Genomic DNA, 25,493 nt, shown 5'->3' with positions numbered 1-25,493 from the left:
AGTTGGAGGTCCATGCCCTGTACCGGATTCGAACCCACACCCTCCGAAATCGGAGGCAGAGGTCATATCCACTGGGCTATCACGACTTCCAGTACGATGTCGTGAAGAAACCGAAAGGGGTGTGGATTTTCGTCCTCTAACAAGTTTCATTTTAGATTACCATTTTAGACTTACCATCAGGTGAGATTTTAGCCAAGGGCTAACTTGTAAAGAATAAAAAAAGACAGTCATCGTCACATAACACCCCTTTTTTACGACGGGGGTTAAATATAAAAGTAATTCCAAATGAACATAATAGGATATTATTTTTAAATTCACTTTTAAAACCAGCGCCAACATGATTTTAAAAGCGTGCCGTTTGTTTGGATTTTTATATTCCCCATTAGAACAATAAAGCCCTCAGTACGCGATCTTGCTCCTTGTTTTGTGCTAAACCACAGCGAGTCGACAAGGATGACAACAATAACAATAAATTTCTCAGTATTACTGTGAATGCGTCGGACGGGGCCGGATATTATAACGTGGCCGGTCTTCATAACAGTCACTTCCACAAATGAATCTAATGATACTTGAACACGACATTTTTTTTATTATCTTTTTACTTGAATGTATTAAAAGTATATTAATTAGTAGGTTGTAACTGACAGTGACGTCACCCGGGTCACAGCTGAAAATCAGCGCTAGGCGCTTTTCTGCGATGAACGGCTAATGCTGGGCGATAAAACCTTTCTGTTTGGTGTCACAGTCATATAATATCTTAGGTAGGATGTATTGTTTGTGACACTAAAAATGAATAAACTTATTTTCTTTCGTTTCTTTCTACATTTTTTTAATTATCTGAGATATTTGGTTAGCGTATTTAAACGTATTTTCTACTAGCGGACGCCCGCGACTTCGTCCGCCCTTAGACCTCTTTAATCCAGCCCTTACAGTAGTATCGCTGTAAAAATGGAGTAATTTCTCCCGTTTTCCCAATTGCCTTAACTGCTCTGCTTCTATTGATCGTAGCGTGATGAAAAGTATACTAAAACCTGCCCAGGAGTATGATGAATAATTGTACCAAGTTTCGTTAAAATCCGTCGAGTACTTTTGTTTCTATAACGAACATACAGACAGACAAAAATTTTACTGATTGCATTTTTGGCATCAATATCGATCACTAATCCCCCCCTGATAGTTATTTTGGAAATAAACATTAAATATATTCATGTACAGAATTGACTCTTTTCTCTACAGAGGTATTATAAGTATAGATTATCTTTTTGTGTCTTGGATAAAGTTTTACTTTTTCAGGGTAACTTACTTTTTAAAGGACTACAATGAGAGAAAGAAAGACCTATTTACCTAAATGTGAAATTAACGGAATACTAAGCAACTAAGTTGTACTGAAACCTAAGTAAATAACAATGTAAATAATTAAGTTATTCCTACTGAAACCTTGCATTTCGAATTACATAATCCTCTTTGTAAATGCAGTGAGATTTGTAGACACTTTATTGTTCTGTATACCTATATATACTAATATTATAAAGCTGAAGAGTTTGTTTGTTTGAAAGCGCTTATCTCAGGAACTAGTGATCGGATTTGAAAAATTCTTTCAGAGTTTGATAGTCCATTTATCGACGAAGGCTATAAACTATATATTATCCTAGTATTCCTATGGGAACGAGAACCACGTGGGTGAAACCACGTGGCATCAGCTAGTAAATAATATAATGAATTGGAATGGAACTAATAAGTTGAATACTTCTTTATCGTATTTTAGGCTATTTAATATTAAATTGAGTTACTAAGTACCTACTATATAATACTTATGTGTATAGTTGCGACAATTTTTTATTTCTTTTATGCCTTGACGACTTCCCAGACGCAGCGCTGGAAGTCGATTTCCTGTTGAGTCAATTTAGGAAATGATCTTTTTTGTATTGCTTTAAGTCTGGCTGTTTTCTGAGGCTTTGAACATACTACCTACAGCAATAATACATGAAATTTGTGTCTCAGTCAAAAAAAGTATAATATTATAAAAAAGGTTTCAGAGTTTGTGCAGTTGTAGGCGGTAATCTCTGAATCTGCTGAACAGATTTTGAAATTAATAGAAAGGTATGTTATTTTTGTGTGTAATAAGCTACATTTTATCCCTGTACTAGATGACGCCGCGCGGTTTCATCCACGTGGTTCCCGTTCCAGTAAGAATACGGGTATAATATTATATAGAGTTAATTTATCGATAAATGGGCTATCTAACAGTGAAAGAATTTTTCAAATCGGACCAGTAGTTCCTACGATTAGCGCGTTCAAACAAACAAACTTTTCAGCTTACAATATTAGTATAGAAGTATAGATTCCTACAGTGACGTCACGATGGCGATACCGCGAGACTTCTGTTTGTAAAATGGTATAGCGTAAAAAGCTGCTAAGAATCTTGTTACCAATGTAGACTCAATCGATCGTTAATAAAACCTACGTGTCTATAAAATTTTGCTTCTGTAGTTACATGTTTGACTTCAATATAGTAGGGGAGCCGAAGAGGGGATTTTTGGAGTTACTTATGCGCGGCAGATGAACATAAGGGAGTATACCTTGTACGTTGTTGAGTACTTCCACCAAGTATGAGCCCTTAGGGCAACCAAAAAAAAACTAACTTCAGAAATACTCAACCAGAACATCGATAGCTAAGCAAGTTGATAGTTAAAAGTTGTGCATTTCCAAAATCTGATGATTTGAGCGTAACGTAAAGAAATAGGAAGTTTCTAAAGTTACAAAATAAAACCCTTATATTTCTGTTAACGAGCCACGAGCGCACTTAATTTTTTACTTATATTGAATAAACTAATCGCCTGAATAATCGCTCGTGTTATTCTGATGATTTCTGTTATCCGAAGTAATAAAAATTTTCTTTATAGTTTGTAGTTTTTTTCCCCACCGCTGAAAGCGAAAAAACTATATAACCAATTATTCTTTCTATCATCTAATCTACCAAATTTAATCGATTTTGATCGACAATGACGCTTTAGTAACTACAAATTTTGCACCCCGGGCTCCCCTACTATTACAAAGTGACATTGTATGCTCGAAGTATCTTTAACAAATAGCATCACACTGTTATAGATTGAACTTTTGAAGTTATAATGTTACGAGTCTCGCACCGATATTGTTAGGTCCCAAAGTCACCAAATTCAGAGTGGTTTGAACTAGTCACGTCTCTAAGGACACTAGCGATATCTTTTTGCAAGGCTGTGTTTACAGCGATGAGTTAATTCCGAAGCCTTTGTTATATAAAATCTCGAGAGCTCATATGGATAGAAATTCCATACATTTTGACTTCTAAACTAACACATTAGGCTATAGGCCAATACAAGCCTTTCACTAGTAAGGAAGAGTGTTAAATGATTTTTAATTACGAAGGATTAACATAGATAGTTATTTATAAAGTAATTAATTGGTGTTGTAGATGATAATAGTATTAGTGGGTACTGTCAGCTATACCCTATAGCTATACTATAATTGAGGAAGTGAGGGATGAGGTGATACGATCAAGAAACTTTTGGTACTTAATAGTTTTGTAACAAAGGTTCCAATATCGAGTGCTAACCTAGTAAAAAATATGATTTCCAGTAAATAATTTTCTTCAGCATCATCATCATCATCATCATCATCATCATCATCATTAACTAACCCATTAACATCAATCATGAATTAACCCATATTCGGCTTATTGTTGATCACGAGTCTCCTCTCAGAATGAGAGGGGTTATGCTAACAGTCCACCCAATGCGGATTGGCAGACTTCAAATATATATAGAATATCATTGATGGCCCAGTGGTTATGACCTCTGCCTTTGATTCGAAGGGCGCAGGTTTGAATCCGGTCCGGGGCATGCACCTCCAACTTTTTAGTTAAGTGCATTTTGAACCGACTTCAAAAAAGGAGGAGGTTATCATATTTATCAGAATCTTTTTTTATGTATGTTGTGTATTATTTCAATTATAGTGATGATCATAAAAAATGATGTATTAATTCAAGCCGTTTAAATCATAAAGATTTAGGATTTTCAGACAATTCTTTCAGAAACGGCTTTAATTAACACATCATTTGGTACCGCCTTCAAACTGATCGCACTGAGCAAACTGAGAAGGTAGCACATACGATGTTATTTTTCACTTTTTAGTTTAGTAAACACATTTTTATAATTTTAAAGTCGGTTGTATTTTTTTATTAAAATTTTTCAAGAAATTAAATATCATGTGTCACAAACAGTGAAGGAAAAGCATCGTGTACAAAAATACAAAAAAGTTAAGCTTACTACAAAATCGCGTTCATATGAAGGTTCCGTATCCGATCCATATTTAACGCGTCTTTACGGGTAATACAAATGGATTTCTGGAGGTTATCTGTGGGAAACCAACGTAAAAAAAAATGTCGAGTGTGACTCTCGACATGCACTCAACTGGCTTCCTTCTCAAGTTACTATTTTTCCTCAAGTGATGATTTCGCTTTAATAAATGTTTTCGTCTGCAGTATGGGTGGTCTGCTGGTCTTCTAGAACAAACTCTAACAGAAAATATCCTTTTAAACGGAAGTAAAGAAGCTTCGTATCGGCCACAAAGCAAGACGACGATGAGATTTTTCAGGAACTGAGTGCATAGTGGGAGTTTTCAATATCTTCATACTGTTACTATAGCGTTGACGTAAACGCGAATTTATATGGAATTTAAACAGTTGTGCAGAAGTGCCGCTAGATGGCGCTGTTTCAATTCCTTAGAAATTCACGTTTACGTTAATGCGATAATATCAGTATCAAACAGCAGTAAACTCACAAACACGATTTTTACCATTAAAAACATAGTAACACAGGGCAGGGTAGGGTATACGTATTCTACGAGGCTCACTACGAGGGTGAAACCGCGGGCTGTCTGCTAGTAAATACATAAAGTCATTTTTAGCTCTTAGGATCTGCAGGCCAATTTACTAACTTAACTAGCTGTTGTTATTAATTCTTAAGTCACTTGATTTCGTGTTATTTATTCATATAATGCTAATTGATCAAGACTAAGACAGGTAATAAATGTCATCCGCTGCTTACTGGCTACCTTAGCGGATATCATAGAGCAGGTAGACATTGCTCAGTTGACATTGTGATTTTTGTTAAATGGGGTTTTTGGATGTTGATGGCGATGTTCATTTTAATAGGCAGACAAGATGAAATTAGTTAATAGGCCATTTGGACATTGCGATAAGATGAATATTTGATCTCAAAACTACGAGTAAATACGTTGCCTCCATAAGGCATTGGCAGATACCTTTCTGGGTCTAATGTAGGCCATAACAAAGTATTCATGATAGCCACTAAAACAGACCTTTTTCCTTTCTATTTCTACTTATATGTGGAAATTCCTTTACTTTACGATCATGCTTGGTGACCCAGTTCGGGATCGTCACGGGATGGAGAAGGGTTTACGGTTTTCAATATTTGTTATCCGCGACGTACAACCGCTATATCTTATGGGAATAGTTCGAGTTTCATTGCTACTGTTCTGTATCTCCCAGCGACTGCGATCTTACTTGTGACCTATTTATAAACATATTTTTAGAAACGGAAATATGTTCACATTACATTTCTTATATAATACTCAACAGCCTTCGCAAGGTATAATCCAGCTGAGTGACTGGTATCCAATTTACGTTCGTCGCTGTGAGGCTTCGACCGCAGGCCGATAATTGACACCAAAGGCACAACCGCGACTGTAATAACCATTATATGCGACAACCGAGTCATGCAAAAACATCAAATTACACCACGTCGGCCCACAATGTCCAATCATCTAAATGCTTTATTACTGCTCGGACTATTGTGACTTCCCAATAAAAATAACGTAATTCACCGTCCCAATAGTGTGCTCTTATAGGTTTAGTTTAGAAAGTTGGCATCTTGTCCATAGCGGTTATTTCGAGTTCCCTACATAGGTTGCCGGGCGGCGGTCGCACAAAAAGAAGGCTCTATTTAACGGGAAACGAACCGGAAAAAAGCGTTCTGAGTCCCGGAGTCAAGAACTGGATTACTGTGGCCGGACCGAAAAACAAATTTACTACGATTTACGTACCGTAAACTCGTTACGCGATGTGAACGAGACGAGTTCGAGCGAGCGTGTCGTGATCGAGTTTGTGTCTTGTCCCGGTGATCAAAGGGTCGAGATCGGGTTAAGCGGATCCCGGCAGAGATAGGTTCGGTGCGTAGACGGGGCGGCGAGAGAGAGGCTTGTGCGCTATACAGAGGTTCGCTTCGCAGGTTCACTCGCAAGAAGTGTCGTTATCACAGCGAACAGTCGCTGTTCGGCAGTCGGGCGGCGAGCGCGCCGTAGGGAGTCCTCGTCCCCGTTTCGCGCATTTCCACTTCGGCAGAAGTTTTGCGAACATCGCGCTCGGAAATTGGGGAGCCGGCAGCCATTTCCGATACGTGACTGATTACGATACTCCAAAGAAAGTGAAACCGAACGATTGACTCGCGATAACAGAATTGTGTAAGGACTTTACTTTGGGTGTTAAATCGGGTGACTAAGTGGCACGGTCCAGCTGAAAAGTGAAATTGAACTTACTTTGGACTTGTTTCGATATCAGCGCAGTTTTGTAATGAAACTGTGTCTTGATTATTGAGGCTTGACTCTGATTACTTCCTTTTACGGTGAGTGGTTATCAATAAGTAATATTTAAAACTCATAAATCTAATGAAAATTTGAGTTTCTAATCGATATTTTATGTAAATATTCATTTAAATAAAAACGAAAGTTGTTCAAAACATAAAGAGATTGGTATAGAAGTGATGAATGCAAATTGCTTTTTAGCAAGCTATATATTTTGGCTCAAAACGGGGGAGCCGGCTCAAGTATTCATGAGCAAAAAATGTAAAAATGAAATATCATTAGGTCGCCGCTCAACTTACATTGTTACGTCGCATCGTGATTTTAAAAACAGCAAAACAGTTTTATTGCCGCTTAGCTCACTTTAATGTGAGCTTTTAACTTTTTATTTTGTAACCACGTTTTATATAACATTTGTGCTCTAAATGAGATCTCATTATTTTGTTAAAAACAATATCGATGTGTGTTTTAGAATAGCGTATGATAAAGGTTTCTTTTAGGATCATTTCTTCAAAAAGTTCAAATGACGAGTAAAACAATTTCAGTACTTAGGTTTGGAACAAAAATATAGTTTGTTTCATTACAAATTATATTTTCATTTGATAATGAAACATTATTTCGTTCAGCATACAGTAGGTACTAAAATAATATTCATTTATTATAATGAATACTAACAACTCAAAAAGATTAGGTACATTCTTGGTAGACTTTTTTAATTATTTTCTTTTTCCATTTTGTTTAAAAAAATTCTTCCAAAATTTTTATATAAATGAAATTTTATCTTAAATACAATGGCTTAGATTGTGATCGCAAGCTTTGTCTTTGTAAAGATTACAAAACAAGATTGGATTTGCTTTGGTAAATCAAAGTCTTGTTTGGTAATCAATTTTGCGCGATTTTATGGATTTTATTTAGTGTCAGCGACACCGTTGATTAGTGGAGCATCTTACAATTTTTCATATCATGAAATATCCATTATTGCTACATCTATTTGCGTAGTGTTATAAAAATTTTCATTATTAGCTACCACTACACATACATACGTATGAGATATTGTTAAATCATATATACATATTAGTAATAGATAAGGACCAAATATTGAACCTTGGGTAACCCTTATGTATTAAATGTCAGATATTAAACGATTGCAAAATGATTATCGATAATGTCTAAGAATCTTTAATACAAATTATGTGACCTGACTTTGATTAATCGACATAGTTCATTCCTGTGATACAGATACACCTGATTTATACATAGAAATGAATTCATAGAAATGACAATCATGGAAATGAATTCATAGAAATGACATTCATAGAAATGAATGCTGAAAGTTTGTCAGTCTGTGCTCCTACTGTAGAAGATAGCAGGTTTTAAGAGCCCAAATCTTGTAGCTCTTTAACCGACGAAGACGATTACAACTATGAAACATCGATACCACAGAGACAGTTTTTATAATCGCATTAGATCGTTGATCATACTTTGACTTTGACAGCAAAGTAACGTCTAGCGAGGCAGGTCCTATGTATAATAGCAGGTCTGAGACCAGAATCATAAACTTTAATTGATTATTATTATGGGTACCTATCAACGGAAACTTTGCGTAGTTCTGGAATGTGGTTGATGGGTTTGCTTTAAGAATAAGCTCGCAGCCCTAACCGAAGGCTTCAATTACCATAATTTTACATCCCCCTTTATTGCGCAGAGGCCGATAGAGGCTGAATGAGGTAAGTTAATTACAACAGATTCATAATATAAAAGTTGTCAGAATGCGGTGTGGTAGCTTTGACTGTAACTTTAATTTTAGTCAAAGTAAAAACATTATGACTTGAACTGATGACAATTTAGTTTAAGAGTATTCTGTAAAGCTTAGAATCCTATATTAATACGAATATTTAAATGAATAGTTTACTATGAACCGGCAGACGTTTTAGTATTCTATCGTCATCATCATCATTCCTATCATATGCCATAAATTTATAAAAAATAGAAAACTAATTCAATCCATGCACAGACCGATACAAATAAATCCATCACACACAAAAATAAATAAATATTTTGTATAATAATATGGTTCGCGTGTTGTTTTGTTATAAAATTTAAACAAAAAACTGTATAAAAATAAATAAGTGCAAAAAAAAATCATTTTTAGTGGCAAAAAGCTGGCGACACTGAATACCAAAATAGTAAATAATAAAAGTATGATTGAAATAACGTTATCCACTGATATAAATCGTTTTATTTTCAAATTGAACTAAAATTCAGTGGAGGCATTTCATATATCACTAAATAATAGGCTTTCCATATATTTTTTATTAATAAAATAATTGCCAATTAATAAATCCAAATTCTTTGTGCAAATTAAAATATAAATTCATGGAACGTATCCCGTTGTTCTGTATGGAATATTATGTTTCAATGAGCACGCTTTTATTGAGGCTCTATTTCATATGAAGAAATGTGATTTGTTTTTATTCGATATCCAATGTACGCCCTCTTTAGATATAATCAAGTGCTGTCGGCTTCAGACTAGTGATGTTATCATTAGATTAGATTCATTTGAATTGTAGTCGGATTTAAGAGATTTTTCTTCAGTTTGTTAGTGAAATTGTACTTGAAATTCCAAAATTATATCGAGTACGAGTTCTGGTTCAGGATATTAAATTTTGTCATTTTTTCTATTAAAAAATTCACAGTAACAGCCCGGAGCTGGAATGCTGGGGTATAAACCTCCCGTGCCGTTTAGAATCATTAGTTTCTGTAAATATTTCAAACATTTGATAGTAATCTCAACGGAATCAGTATCACCTTAAATTAACCCACATTAAAACAGCGTGGTGGCATCTTCAAATCCCTTTTCCAATAGACGAGGAAGCTGGCATGAAGGTGATAATAGTTAGATGATGAAGAAAAAGCTTTTTTTAATCCTTATAACTATTAAATAAATTTTAAAATATTATTATCAATTGTGTAATAAATCAGATTGTGTTACGATCAAGTTTAAAAGGAAAACATGATAATACACTATATCTTTGTTAAAACTACAAAAAAAAAACTATGCATGTTTGCATAATGAAGATCAGAATTAAACCGTTAGGTTTTGGTTGATTACCGATTACCGATTACTGATTACCTAGCGCCAAGTCGAAAACAGGATTTAAAAGTCGAAGATTACGATTTATACGAAATAAAACATGGTAACATCCCTATTCGCGTTGCCCACTTCAGATGAAATTGTAAGCAGGTGATAGCATTTTTTGCTTATTACTTTTTGATTCATATCGTATATTGTATTCAATAATGAGGTAGCGATTACAATCGATATACGTTACACGTGCCTGCCAACATGAGAATTTGAGACCATTTCTGATACATCAGATAACGATAAGGTCGACTTTTAAACTAGGCTGAGGGGTTTTTAGTCGTATAAGTACCGGATATTGGTCGTAGAAAATGTAAGGCCTAGTGGAGAGTATTTTAGTGAGAGATTTTAAAATCTGATTTCTCTTAGGTACCAATAAGACATAATTTTAACAATATTTAAAAACTTAGGTTCTGTAAAAAAAATAAACAAAATAAACAACTTAATCTATCTTAAATTACTATCCTCTTAAATTAATATATCTTTTTGTTCTTATAAGGATATAAATTAATATATCCTTATAAGAACAAAAGAGCGAAAACTTGCGACTCACAAATCTGTTTTTATTTGTAAAGTTATAATAAATAAGTTTGGGCTTAGCTTAATTAAGTTGCTTGTGAAAATCATATGAATATATTGTCAATGTTTCTGAATTATGCATACCTAAACGAACAGACAGACAGGCAATGAAATACTAAACTGATTGATGTACAAATACTCGATTTCAATTATTTTATTATAATTATACAAAAAGTAAAAACGGTAGTGTAAATGTACTCCAAAAATATGATATTTTTTAAGCTATCAAATCACAATATTCCATAAATTCTGGCGAGAGTATTTCCTTTTATCTGGCAAGGTGCAGTAATAAAATTTCGGGGCCCGTGAAATGAATGAAATATAAATTACCATAGACTGCGCCGGGCTTTGGGAACAAAATCTGGAGAAGATTTCCGGTAACACCTTACCTTCCGTAGCTTAGCTCGTAAGATAAGATTAATGACGGAGGCTTTAGCTTAAACAAACAAATTCTTTATATTCTGAGTTGTTTTATTCGTCTACAAAGGCAAGATGTTTTTGAGTGCTGATTATTTAAAATGATTAGCATTAAATGACTACGGAAATACTTGTATAAAAGCTGCTATTTAATGTGACAGTTGACAATCGGTTAACATCTTGTTTATTTTAAGTTTCGACGGCCTCCGTGGCGCAGTGGTATGCGCGGTGGATTTACAAAACGGAGGGCCTGGGTTCGATCCCCGGCTGGGCCGATTGGGATTTTCTTGATTGGTCCAGGTCTGGCTGGTGGGAGGCTTCGGCCGTGGCTAGTTACCACCCTACCGACAAAGACGTACCGCCAAGCGATTTAGCGTTCCGGTACGATGTCGTGTAGAAACCGAAAAGGGGTGTGGATTTTCATCCTCCTCCTAACAAGTTAACAAGTTAGTCCGCTTCCATCTTAGACTGCATCATCACTTACCATCAGGTGAGATTGTAGTCAAGGGCTAACTTGTAAAGAATAAAAAAAAAGTCGACTTGTGCATTAACTGTGACAAATAGTATACAAAATGTTGCTATCTATTACTAACTTTTCAGAAAATTATCACGACTAGACACCGGTTTATATATACAAAATATAACAATATTGTAACAATTTATATATCCATTTTTATTTTTTCTCCCAAAAATAAAATTAAATGACAATGTGACTACCATTGTCTCTTTCTCATACCTCTCTTTCTCCCCAACTTAAAAAGCAACTGTGGTTTGCACTCTTCTTGTATATAGTACAACTAGTAAGTAGTTTCACCCGCGGTGTTCTCGTTCCCGTAGGGGATACGGGGATAATATATAGCCTATGGCCTTCCTCGATAAATGGGCTATCTAACACTGAAAGAGTTGTTCAAATCCAATGAGTAATTCCTGAGATTAGCGCGTTTAATCAAACAAACAAACTCTTCAGCTTTATATATTAGTATAGAGTATAGATAGTATAGTAATAGAAAAAAATCCAATTCACCTTTTAGCCGTTGCGCTATTTGGGTTCAAAACTCGAAGGCTTTCTTAAAAACTGTTATGTCTTTATATGGTGTTATCGAAATTCTTTGTTATGTTTTTTTTTCCGGAAAAGTGGAAAACTGTTTAACCCCCGGCGGTACCCAACACAACCCGCGGCGTGAGTCGGCTGCGATGAGATTAATGATAGCGCAAACTTACACAAGCTGTGCGAAAAGGAAAATGTAACTTCATCCTTTTATAGGATTCAGTTGTGTTATAGTGACCACTCCGTTATACAACTTCGTTACAAACTTATAAAGATGAAAGTTTGTGTGTGGGTTTGTTTGTCCTTCACGCTGCAAGTATTAAACTAATTTGGCTGATATTTAAATGATATCGCAAATTAACACTAGCTATTGCGAAAAGGAAAATCTTCTTATAGAACTTAGTTGTGTTTTAGTGACCACTATGTTACAACTTCGTTCATCATCATAAACAACTTATATTCGGCTCACTGATAAGCTCGAGTCTCCTATCACAATGAGAGGAGTTAGGCCAATAGTCTCCACCACGCTGGCCCAATGCGGATTGGCAGACTTCACACACGCAAAGAATAAGAAAATTCTCTGATAAGCAGGTTTCCTCACGACGTTTTTCCTTCACCGTTTGAGACACGTGATATTTAATTTCTTAAAATGCACAAAACTGAAAAGTTGGAGGTGCATGCCCCGGACCGGATTCGAACCTACATACGTATCGATTGGGCTATCACGGCTCTCGTTACAAAACTTAAAAAGACGAAAGTTTGTGTGTGTGTGGGTTTGTTTGTCCTTCACGCTGCAAGTATTAAATTAATTTGGCTGAAATTTTAAACGCAAATTAACCCAAGCTGTTGCGAAAAGGAAAATGTAACTTCATACTCTTATAGAACTCAGTTGTGTTATAGTAACTACTATGTTATACAACTTCGTTACAAAATTATAGATGAAAGTTTGTGTGTTTGTTTCTCCTTTATGCTTCAAGTACAGAACCGATTTGGCTGAAATTGTGAATGACAGCTCAAATTAATACAAGTTGGTGTGAAAAGGAAAATGCAACTTCATCCTTTTACAGGATTCTGTAATGTTATAGTGACCGACACTCTTTTTGTTATGTTGTGTTGTTCGATAACCTATTTATATTTTCGAGTTAAATGCCCATTCAAATCAGTGCAGCCCAGACAACAGTCTGATAGACAGACAAAAAATTAAAAATAAAAAAAATTGTTTATGTCGTATCCTGTTGTTGACAGAACTTGAGAAAACACAGTTATTTTGAAATTAAATTCAAATTCAAATTCAAAATTCATTTATTTCAAGTAGGCTCAGTTTACAAGCACTTTTGACACGTCAGATGACTATTTGTAAAGATTCTACCACCGGTTCGGAAGGCAGGTTCTGCTGAGAAGATACCGGCAAGAAACTCAACAGTTGCTCTTTTGAAAAAGGCATACAGTATTACAATTTACATTTGATAACAATTAAATTACAATTTCTTATAGTTTTATTTCCTGTGTGAAGGTGGAAGCTGATCCAATGGCCTCCAAGCACCTTTGTCGTTAAGGAACTCATCAATAGTGTAGTAACCTCGACTAAGTAAATGTTTTTTAACACATTGCTTAAAGTTGTGCATTGGCAAGTCCATCACAGTCTTGGGGATCTTGTTATAGAAGAGTACACCCAAACCCACAAAAGATTTTTAACTCTTTGGAGACGATATGCAGAAATAACTAACTTATGCCCGTGACTAGTAAGACGTGGGTTTAAATCTCCTTTTCAGACAGACAGTTTAATTTCAATTATATGACGTGTTGATTACAATTAGAAATCAAAAGCATGTAAATGATTTTGGAAGCAACTGTAGACCGCAGTCAATTATCGTATAGGCGGAATAATTTTCCGTTAATCAATCACATTTGTTGCCATACTGACAATATTCAGCGGCTATTCTATAACTGATTGAACGTTGAATACGACGATTCAATTATAAGACGGTCTAATGGGATTCGATGACACAACTTTGAATATAACCAAATTTCTCTAACTTAGTTTGGTTCGGTTATTAAGGTCCACTTACAGAAATTCTATGGGGCCAACGGCAGCGACCTACCGAAGTTTTAAGTTACATGTTCTTATTCGTCAAGTATCAAGTAATATCTAAGCTTCCTATACAAAGTCATTTTCATTATCATCATCATCATGTCAGCCGATGGACGTCCACTGCAGGATATAGACCTCTTGTGGGGGCTTCCAAATATCACGATACTGAGCCACCTGCATCCAGCGAATCCCTGCAACTCGCTTGATGTCGTCAGTTCACCTGGTGGGCGGTCGACCAACACTTCGCTTTTTAGTGCGGGGTCGCCAGCACTTTGGAACCCCAAAGTCCATCGGCTCTTCGAACTATGTGCCCCGCCCATTGCCACTTCAGCTTCGCTATGTCGGTGACTTTGGTTCTTCTGCGGATCTTCTCATTTCTGATTCGATCACACAGAGATACTCCTAACGTAGCTCGTTCCATCGCCTGCTGTGTGACTCTGAGCCTTCTTATGAGGCCCATAGTTAGCGACCAAGTCTCGGAACCATAGGTCATCATTTTCATTATAACCAGCCTATTTTAAAAAGCCCACTTTTTTATTGAGAGGTTGAGGAGGGTACACTCACCACGATGCAATGAGGGATGGCTTGTTATCAACTGCCGGCAATGTCTGACTTAAGTTCACGAGCTCTTAGATTCGTAATAATAAATATTGTTTCAACTATTATTGTTCCGATAGTTCTATCAGTTAATAATTTCGGTCTTATAGCGAAAAGCTTCGACCAACATGAATTCAAATCCTGTCAAAGTTCAGTTGAATTCATCCAGTAGTTTCAAAGTGATACGTTTTTAAAAAATGCTTGTTTTTAACTTTCTTGTGGTTTTTTAAATAGTGATAAAAAATTGGATTAACGAAACAATTCATAAAACTGATACGGATCCACTTCACTCACTCCTTACCCTCGACACCGAAGGAGGTAGGGTATAACAAAAGAATGAACCAACAAACCTGGCAACATGCATAATCGAAATCTGCATTTTTTTCTGAGTTCAAAACTGAAAACAAAATACGGTCCTCACAGCACTTGCAGGCTTCATTATCTTTGACGTATGCTAGTTGACATATAACAAATGTCCTCCGATGCTTACTGGTGGGTATCAAACATTAGGTAGATGACATTTTCCAATTGATTTGATTTATTTTGTGTTTTTATATTATTGAATAAGTCTAGTCTATATGTGAATAAGCGCACACAAGATGTCAATTTCAATCACTTTTCATGACGTCAAGACTCTAGTCGTCTAGTCGCATAATAATGTATGAATGCCAGGAGGCGACGGTGCAGTCACTGTAGTTTCGTATAGATATTGAATACATTATATGAGTCAGATGCTTTGACTCGATGAATGTATTTTTATGCAGTCGACTGAATCAATTCAATCAACATGACCTATTATTGTTACAAGTTTAAAAAATGTAAATTATCTTGTTAATTAAAATACAATGGAACACTCGAATGATATAATGAAACAATTGAGTCATGATCAAGACAATATTGCATGTTGAGGACATAATACATTGTGATATAATTAATTTATACTTTTAGTAACGATGTATGACATTATTTTATTTACAAAAATTTTTTATTCTTATTTTTATTTTCAGAGCACTTTCTGTGACTTACTCAATATTTCTAAATATTAACGCTTCTATAGTTTTCTTGCTAAATTCTTGCAACCGGTAGTTAATTGTTGAAACTTTATATGAAATGCGGGGGTATTGTTAGTATAGTTTGTATATTCATTAAATTATTATAGAATGTGGAATATAAATGTGAGTGAGCAATTAATCGTAAGTCTTTATTAAGAAACTCTTCACGCTCCGTACTCCTAAATATTTCAACCTCAATATGTTTTAAATTGCATTGCAGAGGTACAAAACACTATGAAACGTTCAGAAATTATTACTTAATGAAATTGTAATACCAAGAATGAGTTATATATCTACATATTTGTTTTTTGTTCAAATGTTACGAAAATATGAATGTACCTTAAGTACGAAGATTCCATTATAATTTTATGCAACAAGGGCACGCTTGGGTGGCATTATGCCAGCAATCCATTTGGAATTACTTAAATATTAATTAATAACTGTAATAAAACTTGATTTTACATTATTTTAATTGTATTACAGTACCTTATCCCAACACCCTTCAAACTTAAACAAACAATGCTTTTAATTATTTATGTGTTTAAAAAGTAAAGTATAAATAAACAGTACTTTTTAACCGACTTCCAAAAAGGAGGAGGTTCTACGATGTTTTTTTTTATGTATGTCCAGCGATAAATCCGTCATTTATGGACCGATTTTGAAAATTCTTTTCTTTATATATTTAGATAAAAGCAGGTAGCGTTTACGTAGATTTCCTCTGATGAAACAAAGAATTTCGAAAAAATTCTGCACATTTAGCTACGCACTCTTTTTGTCTATTTTCCTTGTCATTTAATTAAATTGAATTAAATAAATACAGTCACTAACATTATTATATTTCTAAGACACTCACCAAATAATACGAGTAGATGTATTATGATATTAAAATTATTTAAGAAACAGTTTTAAGATTAATTCTAATTATTGAGTAGAAATCCTATAATCATATTTTAATTACTCGGTATAAGTATTATTCGTTTTAATATTATTTTTTATTTAATTAATTTTATTAGTTTTAATTTATTTTTGCGTCAAAAGTAAGAGCTTTTCTAAGCAAGCATAAATAAAACTAGAAATAGTGTGTTTTGAAAAAAATGTGTGAAGAAAGAGCTTCCTCAACCGAAGTTATTGATAAAGCCCCAACCCCAATAGCTCACGGCAAAAGGGCCGTACTCACGCCACGAGGTCATAGGTTCGATCTCTGCTTGCTGTACCTTTGTCGTACCCACTCCTAATACAGTTTTTTCTGTTGGAGGGGAACGGAAATATTAGTCATATTAAAAAAAAACAAATATTCTATTTTTTAATAAATAGCTTATAATAATTATATAGAATTGGTGTTTTTCCGAGTGGTCATTATACTCATGTATTCCCTTCAACACGAATTGATTGCAAAGTTGCTGAGTTATGGTCTAGCCAAAAATAAACTGTATATAATTTCGATGAAACATCTCAGAGGGGGCTAATACGCGAAAAATGGTTTCCACTTTTCTTCGTTATCACTAAATAAGGGCTGCTTGCGGTGGATAGCAATTTCCCGGTGAAAATGACGGCTAAGGTTTATGTAATTGGGGAACGGATCGTGGTTTTTATGAACATCTAATTATTCGGTCTTTTCTGCTGTAAGCTCTGGTGTTTTTAAGAAAATTTCATAACTTTTCATAATTTACCTATTATTTCGGCAAGTTTAAAAAAAAAAAAATATTTTAAGAAGACTTAGTATAAAAGCACTTTTGAAACGTTAGGTTTTGACAATTTGTAAACCTACCACCTATTCGGAAGGCAGATTCTGCTGAGAAGAGCTGGCAAGAAAATCAGCAGTTGCTCTTTAAAAAAAATACTTTATTATAATTTACAATGGTTAAAATCATTACAATTCCTTTTATTTTTATTTCGTGTGTGAAGGTGGGCGATGATCCAATGGCATGTTTTTCATTTAGGCATTCAACAATTGTGTAGTAACCTCGACTTAGTAAATTTATAAAAATTTAGTAGCGTGGTAACAAAGGTACAAAGGTGCTTGGAGGCCATTGGATCAGCTTCCACCTTCACACAGGAAATAAAACTATAAGAAATTGTAATTTAATTGTTATCAAATGTAAATTGTAATACTGTATGACTTTTTCAAAAGAGCAACTGTTGAGTTTCTTGCCGGTATCTTCTCAGCAGAACCTGCCTTCCGAACCGGTGGTAGAATCTTTACAAATAGTCAACTGACGTGTCAAAAGTGCTTGTAAACTGAGCCTACTTGAAATAAATGAATTTTGAATTTTGAATTTTGAATTTAGAGACAGGACAAACCGTTAGGAGGCGTACCGGAATTCTGTGTGTACCGTTACAAAAGATTGAACGTAGACGTTCAACTTAATAAATTTGATTGACCTTCACAACTGATTGTTCCCGGAAGCGAACGAACATGTTTTTAATTACGAATCTCTGTTTTTTAAAAATAGAACATAACCGTAATTAATTGCGATTTATCGGATTTTATATTGCACCTATTAAGTATCTGGTAAATATTAATAAATATCCAATAAATAACCGTTAATTAACACTAAATACTCGTTTTGACTATTTACTCGTTACATAATTTAATTTATTCGTAATAATTGCTAATTGTATGCAACGGAATTTGTCATTATGATCTGTAAATTAACGAAATTATTTTTGTTAATTTACAAAATAATCTTTTCATTATTTTGTTTATATTAAACTAAATTAATGAATACCATTTTAAAAACTGGTTGATAACAATTATTGTATTCAAATGATAATGATTTTTAAAGCCTCTGGGGATTCATTAATTTTGCGGTTCCCAAATGATAATAATATTACTATTATATGATTTGTATATTTTAATTTATAGGCTCTCCGAGCCTAGGCACATAGTTCGAAGAGCCGATGGACGTTGGGATCCCAGAGTGATGGAATGGCGACCACGCACTAGTAAGCGCAGTGTTGGCCGACCCCCCACCAGGTGGACTGACGACATCAAGCGAGTCGCAGGGATTCGCTGGATGCAGGTGGCTCAGTATCGTGATGTTTGGAAGTCCCTACAAAAGGCCTATGTCCTGCAGTGGACGTCCATCGGCTGATATGATGATGATGATGATGATGATGATGTTGGTTGCACTAATATTTTAAACTTTACCAAAGTTTGAAAGTGATGGTTTTATTGCAATTAGGTATCTATTCGATATAACTACGTTTCAATTGATTTTCCATAATGATATTAATTCTAATCTAGGCTTAAATTAACACAACACTGGTTTAGCACCGCCCTCAAACTGATCAACAATTAGAACACAATATTATATAAAAAACATAGTATGCTATTTTTCGTTTTTTAGTTAAGTCCGTATTTGAAGTCGGTTAATTTTTTTTTATTATATCATATCAGCCGATGAATGTCCACTGCATTACATTGGCCTTTTGTAGAGACTTCCAAACATCACGTTAACACGATATTCCAAACATCAAACCAAATACTAAAACATCAGAGTTACATCACGTTTGGTAATTTAGCGATTTTTTTGTCGTCTTTGACCGGCCTAAAAGTTTAATGTCAGCATCGTAAGCTATTGAAAGTATCGAAATAAATCAATGTTCTAATTTTATTGCCAAGGAAGGGTGCCACTGACACGGATATTGGTAACTGACCGCGGCTATTGCGTTTTCTCTACTGGAACGAGAGCCTGTAGTTGCCTGACATACCACATTTTATGTAGGCTGACAAAATGTCATGCTCATACTATAAGTAAGTACAGAAACCATTTATGCAGTTTGGACTGTGGTGGCTTTGGAAGATATCAGATTTCAAGAGTCCAGACTAGACACTCAATGTTCCGCGCTGTGATAGCCTAGTGGATATGACCTCGGGCTTGGATTCGGAGGGTGTACGTTCGAATCCGGTCCGAGGCATGCATTTTAAGAAATTAAATATCACGTGTCTCAAACGGTGAAAGAAAAACATCGTGAGGAAACCTGCATATCAGAGAATTTTCTGAATTCTCTGCGTGTGTGAAGTCTACTAACGCGCATTGGGCCAGCGTGGTGGACTATTGGCCTAACCCCTCTCATTCTGAGAGGAGATTCGAGCTCAGCAGTAAGCCGAATATGGGTTGATAATGAGTATAACTAATCATAAGCTAACAAACTTTAAGCCTAAATGATGAAAGCTGACAAGCCTTCATAAAATAGGTCTGGCTATCACAGGCTATCGGTCTATACGCGAAGCTTACCACGATTCACGTGCGACTTTCTTCCGCACGACCGTGCCGTGACGAATGCAAACAATTATTACGGCAAAAAGGTCTTGTAACTACGCCGATTTAGTTGAACTTTTTGGTGTTTGGCAAGTTGGTCAAATGCCAAAAAAGCGCGGCGACCAACTATATAACACTGCAGCGCAAAATGCAAATGTTCAAAAGGCTTATACACAACAATGAGATTTTGTTTTTATTTTTGTAAAACTTAATATTTTCTAACCTTCCGATGCGTCATTATTCATTATTGTAAGGTATTGTAAGTATTGAATCCTATGCAAGCAAGCAAGGTAGGCAATTTTTGTATTAAACTCAAACTCATAATTTAAGCATCTATAGCTTAGAGGTAAAGAGGCCGGTTTTTTTTTATTCTTTACAAGTCAGCCCATGACTACAATCTCGTCTGATGGTAAGTGATGATGCAATCTAAGATGGAAGCGGGCTAGTTCGAAATCGGATTATCGGTCATATTTAAAAGACATGGCTATTAATACATAATCACACACAATTCATAATTCATAATTCATAATTTTTTATTTGCAAATTGTTAAACACAGATCTTGATATAAATGTTGGCATACAATTTGCTACAAAATAGCATGCAAATTTTGAAAATAATCTTATAACTAAATTACATTGTCTATAATACACTATAATTATAGAAATTTACTTAATTAATTTATTAATTTATTTAAAAATTAATTTATTATTATGTCCGTTATACGTTAATTATTACAACGGTAATTGAACCTAGCAACTTCCGGATTTTAGATTCTATAGCTATTAGAGCTATAGGGCGTTAAAGCTTAGAATATTGTCAAGCTATTAATGATTATTTTAATAATGTGCTAATTTATTAGAATTTCTTGTGTTCCCATACGTTTCAAATAAAAAAAACATTTAACCTCTTACAATAAACAGTATTTTGTCGGTTATTGAATTTCCTTTTCCTTTTACGTTTGTGTAGTGCCTAATAGTACCTGGTTTTAACTGTATAAGGGTAAACAAAAACTAGCTAACATTAATGTAGGTCAACTTTTATAACTGTTGTCACAGACACTATTATAAAGTCTTAGAGCACAGAATAGGTTCAACTATATCGAAAGACAATGAACCTTTATTTCTGGTTTTTGTTTAAAACTTAATCGATAACTTGCTTTGTTGATAGGCGATAGTTTTCCGTTGTATGCTAGGTTATTTTCTAAGTTAGTGTCTTTCGGAGGATTACACCAAACGCCAGTTAGTATGTTTTTATTAATTGTGATAGGTACGAGTATATAAAATATTGTGTAATAAAAACCATTATATTTTTAACGAGTTAATGTGCCTCTTAATTTCTTACAGGTGCAATTTGCTTAACATTATAAAAAGTAATATTTATAGTATATTGAATAAGAATGACGTTAAATCTCTATAAGCACATGTCATTTCTTTGAGGTATTTTTTATTCCTTACAAATTAGCCTTTGACTACAATCTCACCTGATGGTATGTAATGCTGCTGTCTAAGATAGAAGCGAGCTAACTTATTAGGAGTTGGATGAAAATCCGCATCTTGTTTCGGTTTCTACACGACATCGTACCGGAACGCTAAATCGCTTGGCGGTACATTTTTACCGGTAAGGCGGTAACTAGCCACGGCCGAAGTCTCCCACCAGCCTAAATATAAGCCAGGGGTCAATGATATTGTTTGTTAATATCGTTTAAATATGACCAATATTTCCATTTCCCTCCAACAACCTACGATAATAGTCCAACGGGGTGGGGATTGAACCACCACCCCTCGGTGATGAGTCCGACCGTTTTCCTATTGAGCTATTGAGGTTTTGCATTGAAACTGAAATAAGAATAAAATGCCTTAGTGATTACAATAAAGAATTAAGTTTGTTATGTGGAGAATAACCGGTGTCGGCTTGGGAGTGGATGGCAAGGTCGAACGGAGTTTATTACGGCCATTATTTTGCTGTTAGGTATATTTATTGACTCATCTTTAACAACATTAGTAGAATCCGGTTAATGCGAGACAAAACCAACGATGATGCATCCTTACTACTGTATTTTGTCGGTTTCTTTTCGTTTTAATATCTACCTAACTGCTTGTATTCGGAATTCCAAGAATGTGAAGCATTTGTATGTATGTCATCTATACTCTGTAAATAGATATAACAAGATCCCCAAGACTATGATGGACCTGCCATGCCATGCATAGCTTTAAGCAATGTGTTAAAAACATTTACTTAGTCGCGGTTACTACACCACTGATGAGTTCCTTAATGATAAAGATGCTTGGAAGCCGTTGGATCAGCTTCCACCTTCACACAGAAAGCAAATCTATAAGAAATTGTAATGTTGTCATCAATTGTAAATTATAATATTGTATGATTTTTTTGAATAGAGCAACACTGTTGAGTTTCTTCGTGAGGAAACCTGCATACCAGAGAATTTTCTTGATTCTCTGCGTGTGTGAATTCTGCCAATCCGCATTGGGCCAGCGTGGTGGACTATTGGCCTAACCCCTCTCATTCTGAGAGGAGACTCGAGCTCAGCAGTGAGCCGTATATGGGTTGATAACGACGACGACATAAAATTCTTTTAAGATCGATAATTTTATTTGTTCATTGTTCTTTCGATTTCAATTAAACACGATAACACAAATTTAAAGTAACTTCAAGTCAGAAAACTTAGGTTTTATCAAATGAGGCAGAAAGTTCTCCATTAGAATCACATCTTTAGAATTACAATGAAATCAAGCGCAAAAGCCTCAGTGTGTCCGAGGCTTTAGAGACACGACCTCACCCTCGTAAAGCTTCAACACTATAACTATAATGCACATTTAATATCCACGCACAATGGCGTGGGGGAGAAAGCTACTTTGCACCATTACGCGAGTGAATGCGAATTACGCTATAAAGAATATTTCCCCGTGGGTTTAGCTAAGTCTATATTATCCAACCATCGTGTCTATTAAAGATGTGCGAAGTCTCGTAGCTTGACTTGTACATCCATTATAATGCTCTTGCATAGTTGTAACTTTTGTTCCGTATGTTAGAGTTGTCACAGTTAATGAGAATGAGAACAGAGTTAGTGAGTAAAGAGACAGTTAAGGCTGTTGTTACACATGCTCTAAAATAGCATGATAAAAACGAGCATGCTTATCATCAGTTTACATTTGCTAGCAATACGCATGCTATTTTTATTTAAGTATGCTCCTGAATAAGCACGCTCAAAGCAAACGTTCCAATTCCATGCTAATTTGTATATATCGCTCTCTGTCGTGTTAGACAGGGAGAGATGAAGGTGAAGGGAATAAAGAATAGCAATGCTGATCGACAAGCATACTCAATAAGCAAACCTGTTCATGATTATTTAATGATTTATTTATTTTGCTATCATCATCGAAAAGCCGACGAACCCATGCGACAACGTCACCCAAGTCCGACAAAATACTCTCTACGTACGTTGAACAACTAAAATGTTTACATTCAGTAGGTCACATAATTATGCTTACGTTAGGTTATAGCAATAAGCTTTGAACACGAAGCTTTTAAATGCATTACGTTACGTGGTATGGTCACGGTCATGTTATTTCGTGTCTGGCCCAGCCAGTGATTGATGGGCGAATTGCCGACAATTTTATGCAATAAGTGTAAAGGTTACGAATGAGTAATCAATTACTCATCACAACACAGCGCTCATTAGAGTTGAATATTAAATAGACATAACAAAGTATATTTTCATCATGTATTATTGTAATTGTAATCGATTGTTTTCATCCCGGAAAAATCCACGGTGCACACGGGATTTGTGAAAAACTGAATTCCACTCGGACAAAGTCACGGGCGTCCGTTAGTACTTCATAAAATGAGGTACAAGTATATATCTATTGCAGGCTATTGTTCTATAAGCTACTAGCTGCGCCCCGCGGTGTTACGCGCAAAAAATAAGTATTTACCTTCAAGTAATTCGATCTTTACGGGATAAAAATTAGCCTGTGTATTTATTCAGGTCATAATCTATCTCCATTACAAATTTCAGTTAACCGCTACCGCTAAAGAGTAACAAACATTCATACGCATCAGTTTTACGCAAATCTCGGGAAACCATGGATTTTTTCGGGATAAAGAGTAACTTATGTGTTAATTCAGGGAATTATCTATTTTGGTTTTAAATTTCATTCAAATCAGTTTACTAATTTTGACGTTAAAGAGTAATCATACAAACTTTCAAGTGTATAATATTATTAGTAGGATATTTGCATAATGCCCTTGGCACTGTTAAATATTATTAAATATGCACAGTGTGTAGATGTAATGGAGGCTCTATTAGTTTAATACAGCCTATTAACTCCACAAATATTATTCAATAACTCAGTGGGAGGCTGCCATCATACCGTTTAGCGCATCAAAGTATTTACTTTCTAAACTGATACATCCACTTAGCCTTTGAATGGTTGTGTAACGAGAAAGTATATTAGTGAGAGTAAAGCACTAAGTGATTATGGATTATATTATTAATCTTTCACTGTCACAAATCTAGATTTTGTCGCTAGATTTCAAATAAAGTTTCATATCAACATTTAAAAGTTAAAAAGTATATTAGCTGTGTATTTTTTTAAATATGAAAACTATTCCGCTTTCCTTTTCAACTAAGCGAAAAGCTTGGGCATGACAACAATTTTTTTTTCACGCGGGAATTGAACTTATAAAAACTAGATAACAGAATAATGTAATGTTATCTACCCTGTCAGATTATCATAAAGAATTGTTTTGTTAGCAACCCATATTCGGCTCACTGCTGAGCTGAATCTCCTTTCAGAATGAAAGGGGTTAGGCCAATAGACTTCTGCCTCCGATTCCGGAGGGTGTGGGTTCGAATCCGGTCCGGGGCATGCACCTTCAACTTTTCAGTTGTGTGCATTTTAGAAATCAAATGTCACGTGTCTCAAACGGTGAAGGAAAAACATCATAAAGAAGAATATATATTATCTTCTTTTTTTTTTCATTTTTTACAAGTTAGCCCTTGACTACATTGTCACCTGAAGGTAAGTGATGATGCGGTCTAAGATGGAAGCGGGCTAACTTGTTAGGAGGAGGATGAAAATCCACACCCCTTTTCGGTTTCTACACGACATCGTACCGGATCGCTAAATCGCTTGGCGGTACGTCTTTGTCGGTAGGTTTTTAAATAGGTATGACCAACATTCCTTTTCCCCTCCAATTAGTCGGAAAGACTGTCTTAGCAATGGGCACAACAGTAACCTAGCGCGAAGGTCGAACCCCATTGCTGTTTATTTTCAGTTTCATTGATAACAATTACGTCCTTTATCAATTGCCGCTTGGAAGCTCTTAATGTCTTGTAAAACTCACCAAGTACAGACCGGTAACGACATGGTTAACGATTTGACAGATTTCTTAGATGCCTTTCACTGGAGTTTATGGCTCGTAGACCCGGTTCTGGTCCATGCTATAAAGAAAGAGCCGAGTTTTACTACCTGAACTTTTGGCGCTCGATGTGCTATAAAGTGAAAAGGTGGCCGATTTTATAGATCTTTTACATAGTTTATAAAACGCAACGTCTGTGAATTTGACCTCTGACACTGAATTTGGTGGTAATAAACTGTTTATAGAGCCGTTATATGACCCAGTGGATATGACCTCTGCCTCCGA

The 25,493-nt window shown here is 35.3% G+C and overlaps 1 protein-coding gene across 2 annotated transcripts in view; it reads left to right on the top strand.

Moving 5' to 3' along the window:
* Positions 1 to 6,300: 6,300 nt before the first annotated feature.
* Positions 6,301 to 25,493, top strand: part of LOC112048186 (uncharacterized) — a 307,618-nt gene continuing 288,425 nt past the window's right edge. The window contains exon 1 of one of the 2 annotated variants that reach the window (XM_024085626.2): positions 6,301 to 6,680. The gene's annotated coding sequence lies outside the window, so the exon portion shown is untranslated. The remainder of the gene's footprint in view (positions 6,681 to 25,493) is intronic. The other variant, XM_024085624.2, reaches the window with a different exon arrangement.

Source organism: Bicyclus anynana, chromosome 11, assembly GCF_947172395.1.
Source record: "Bicyclus anynana chromosome 11, ilBicAnyn1.1, whole genome shotgun sequence".
Classification (NCBI taxonomy): Eukaryota; Metazoa; Arthropoda; class Insecta; order Lepidoptera; family Nymphalidae; genus Bicyclus; species Bicyclus anynana.
This window is presented reverse-complemented; position numbering and strand designations above follow the sequence as displayed.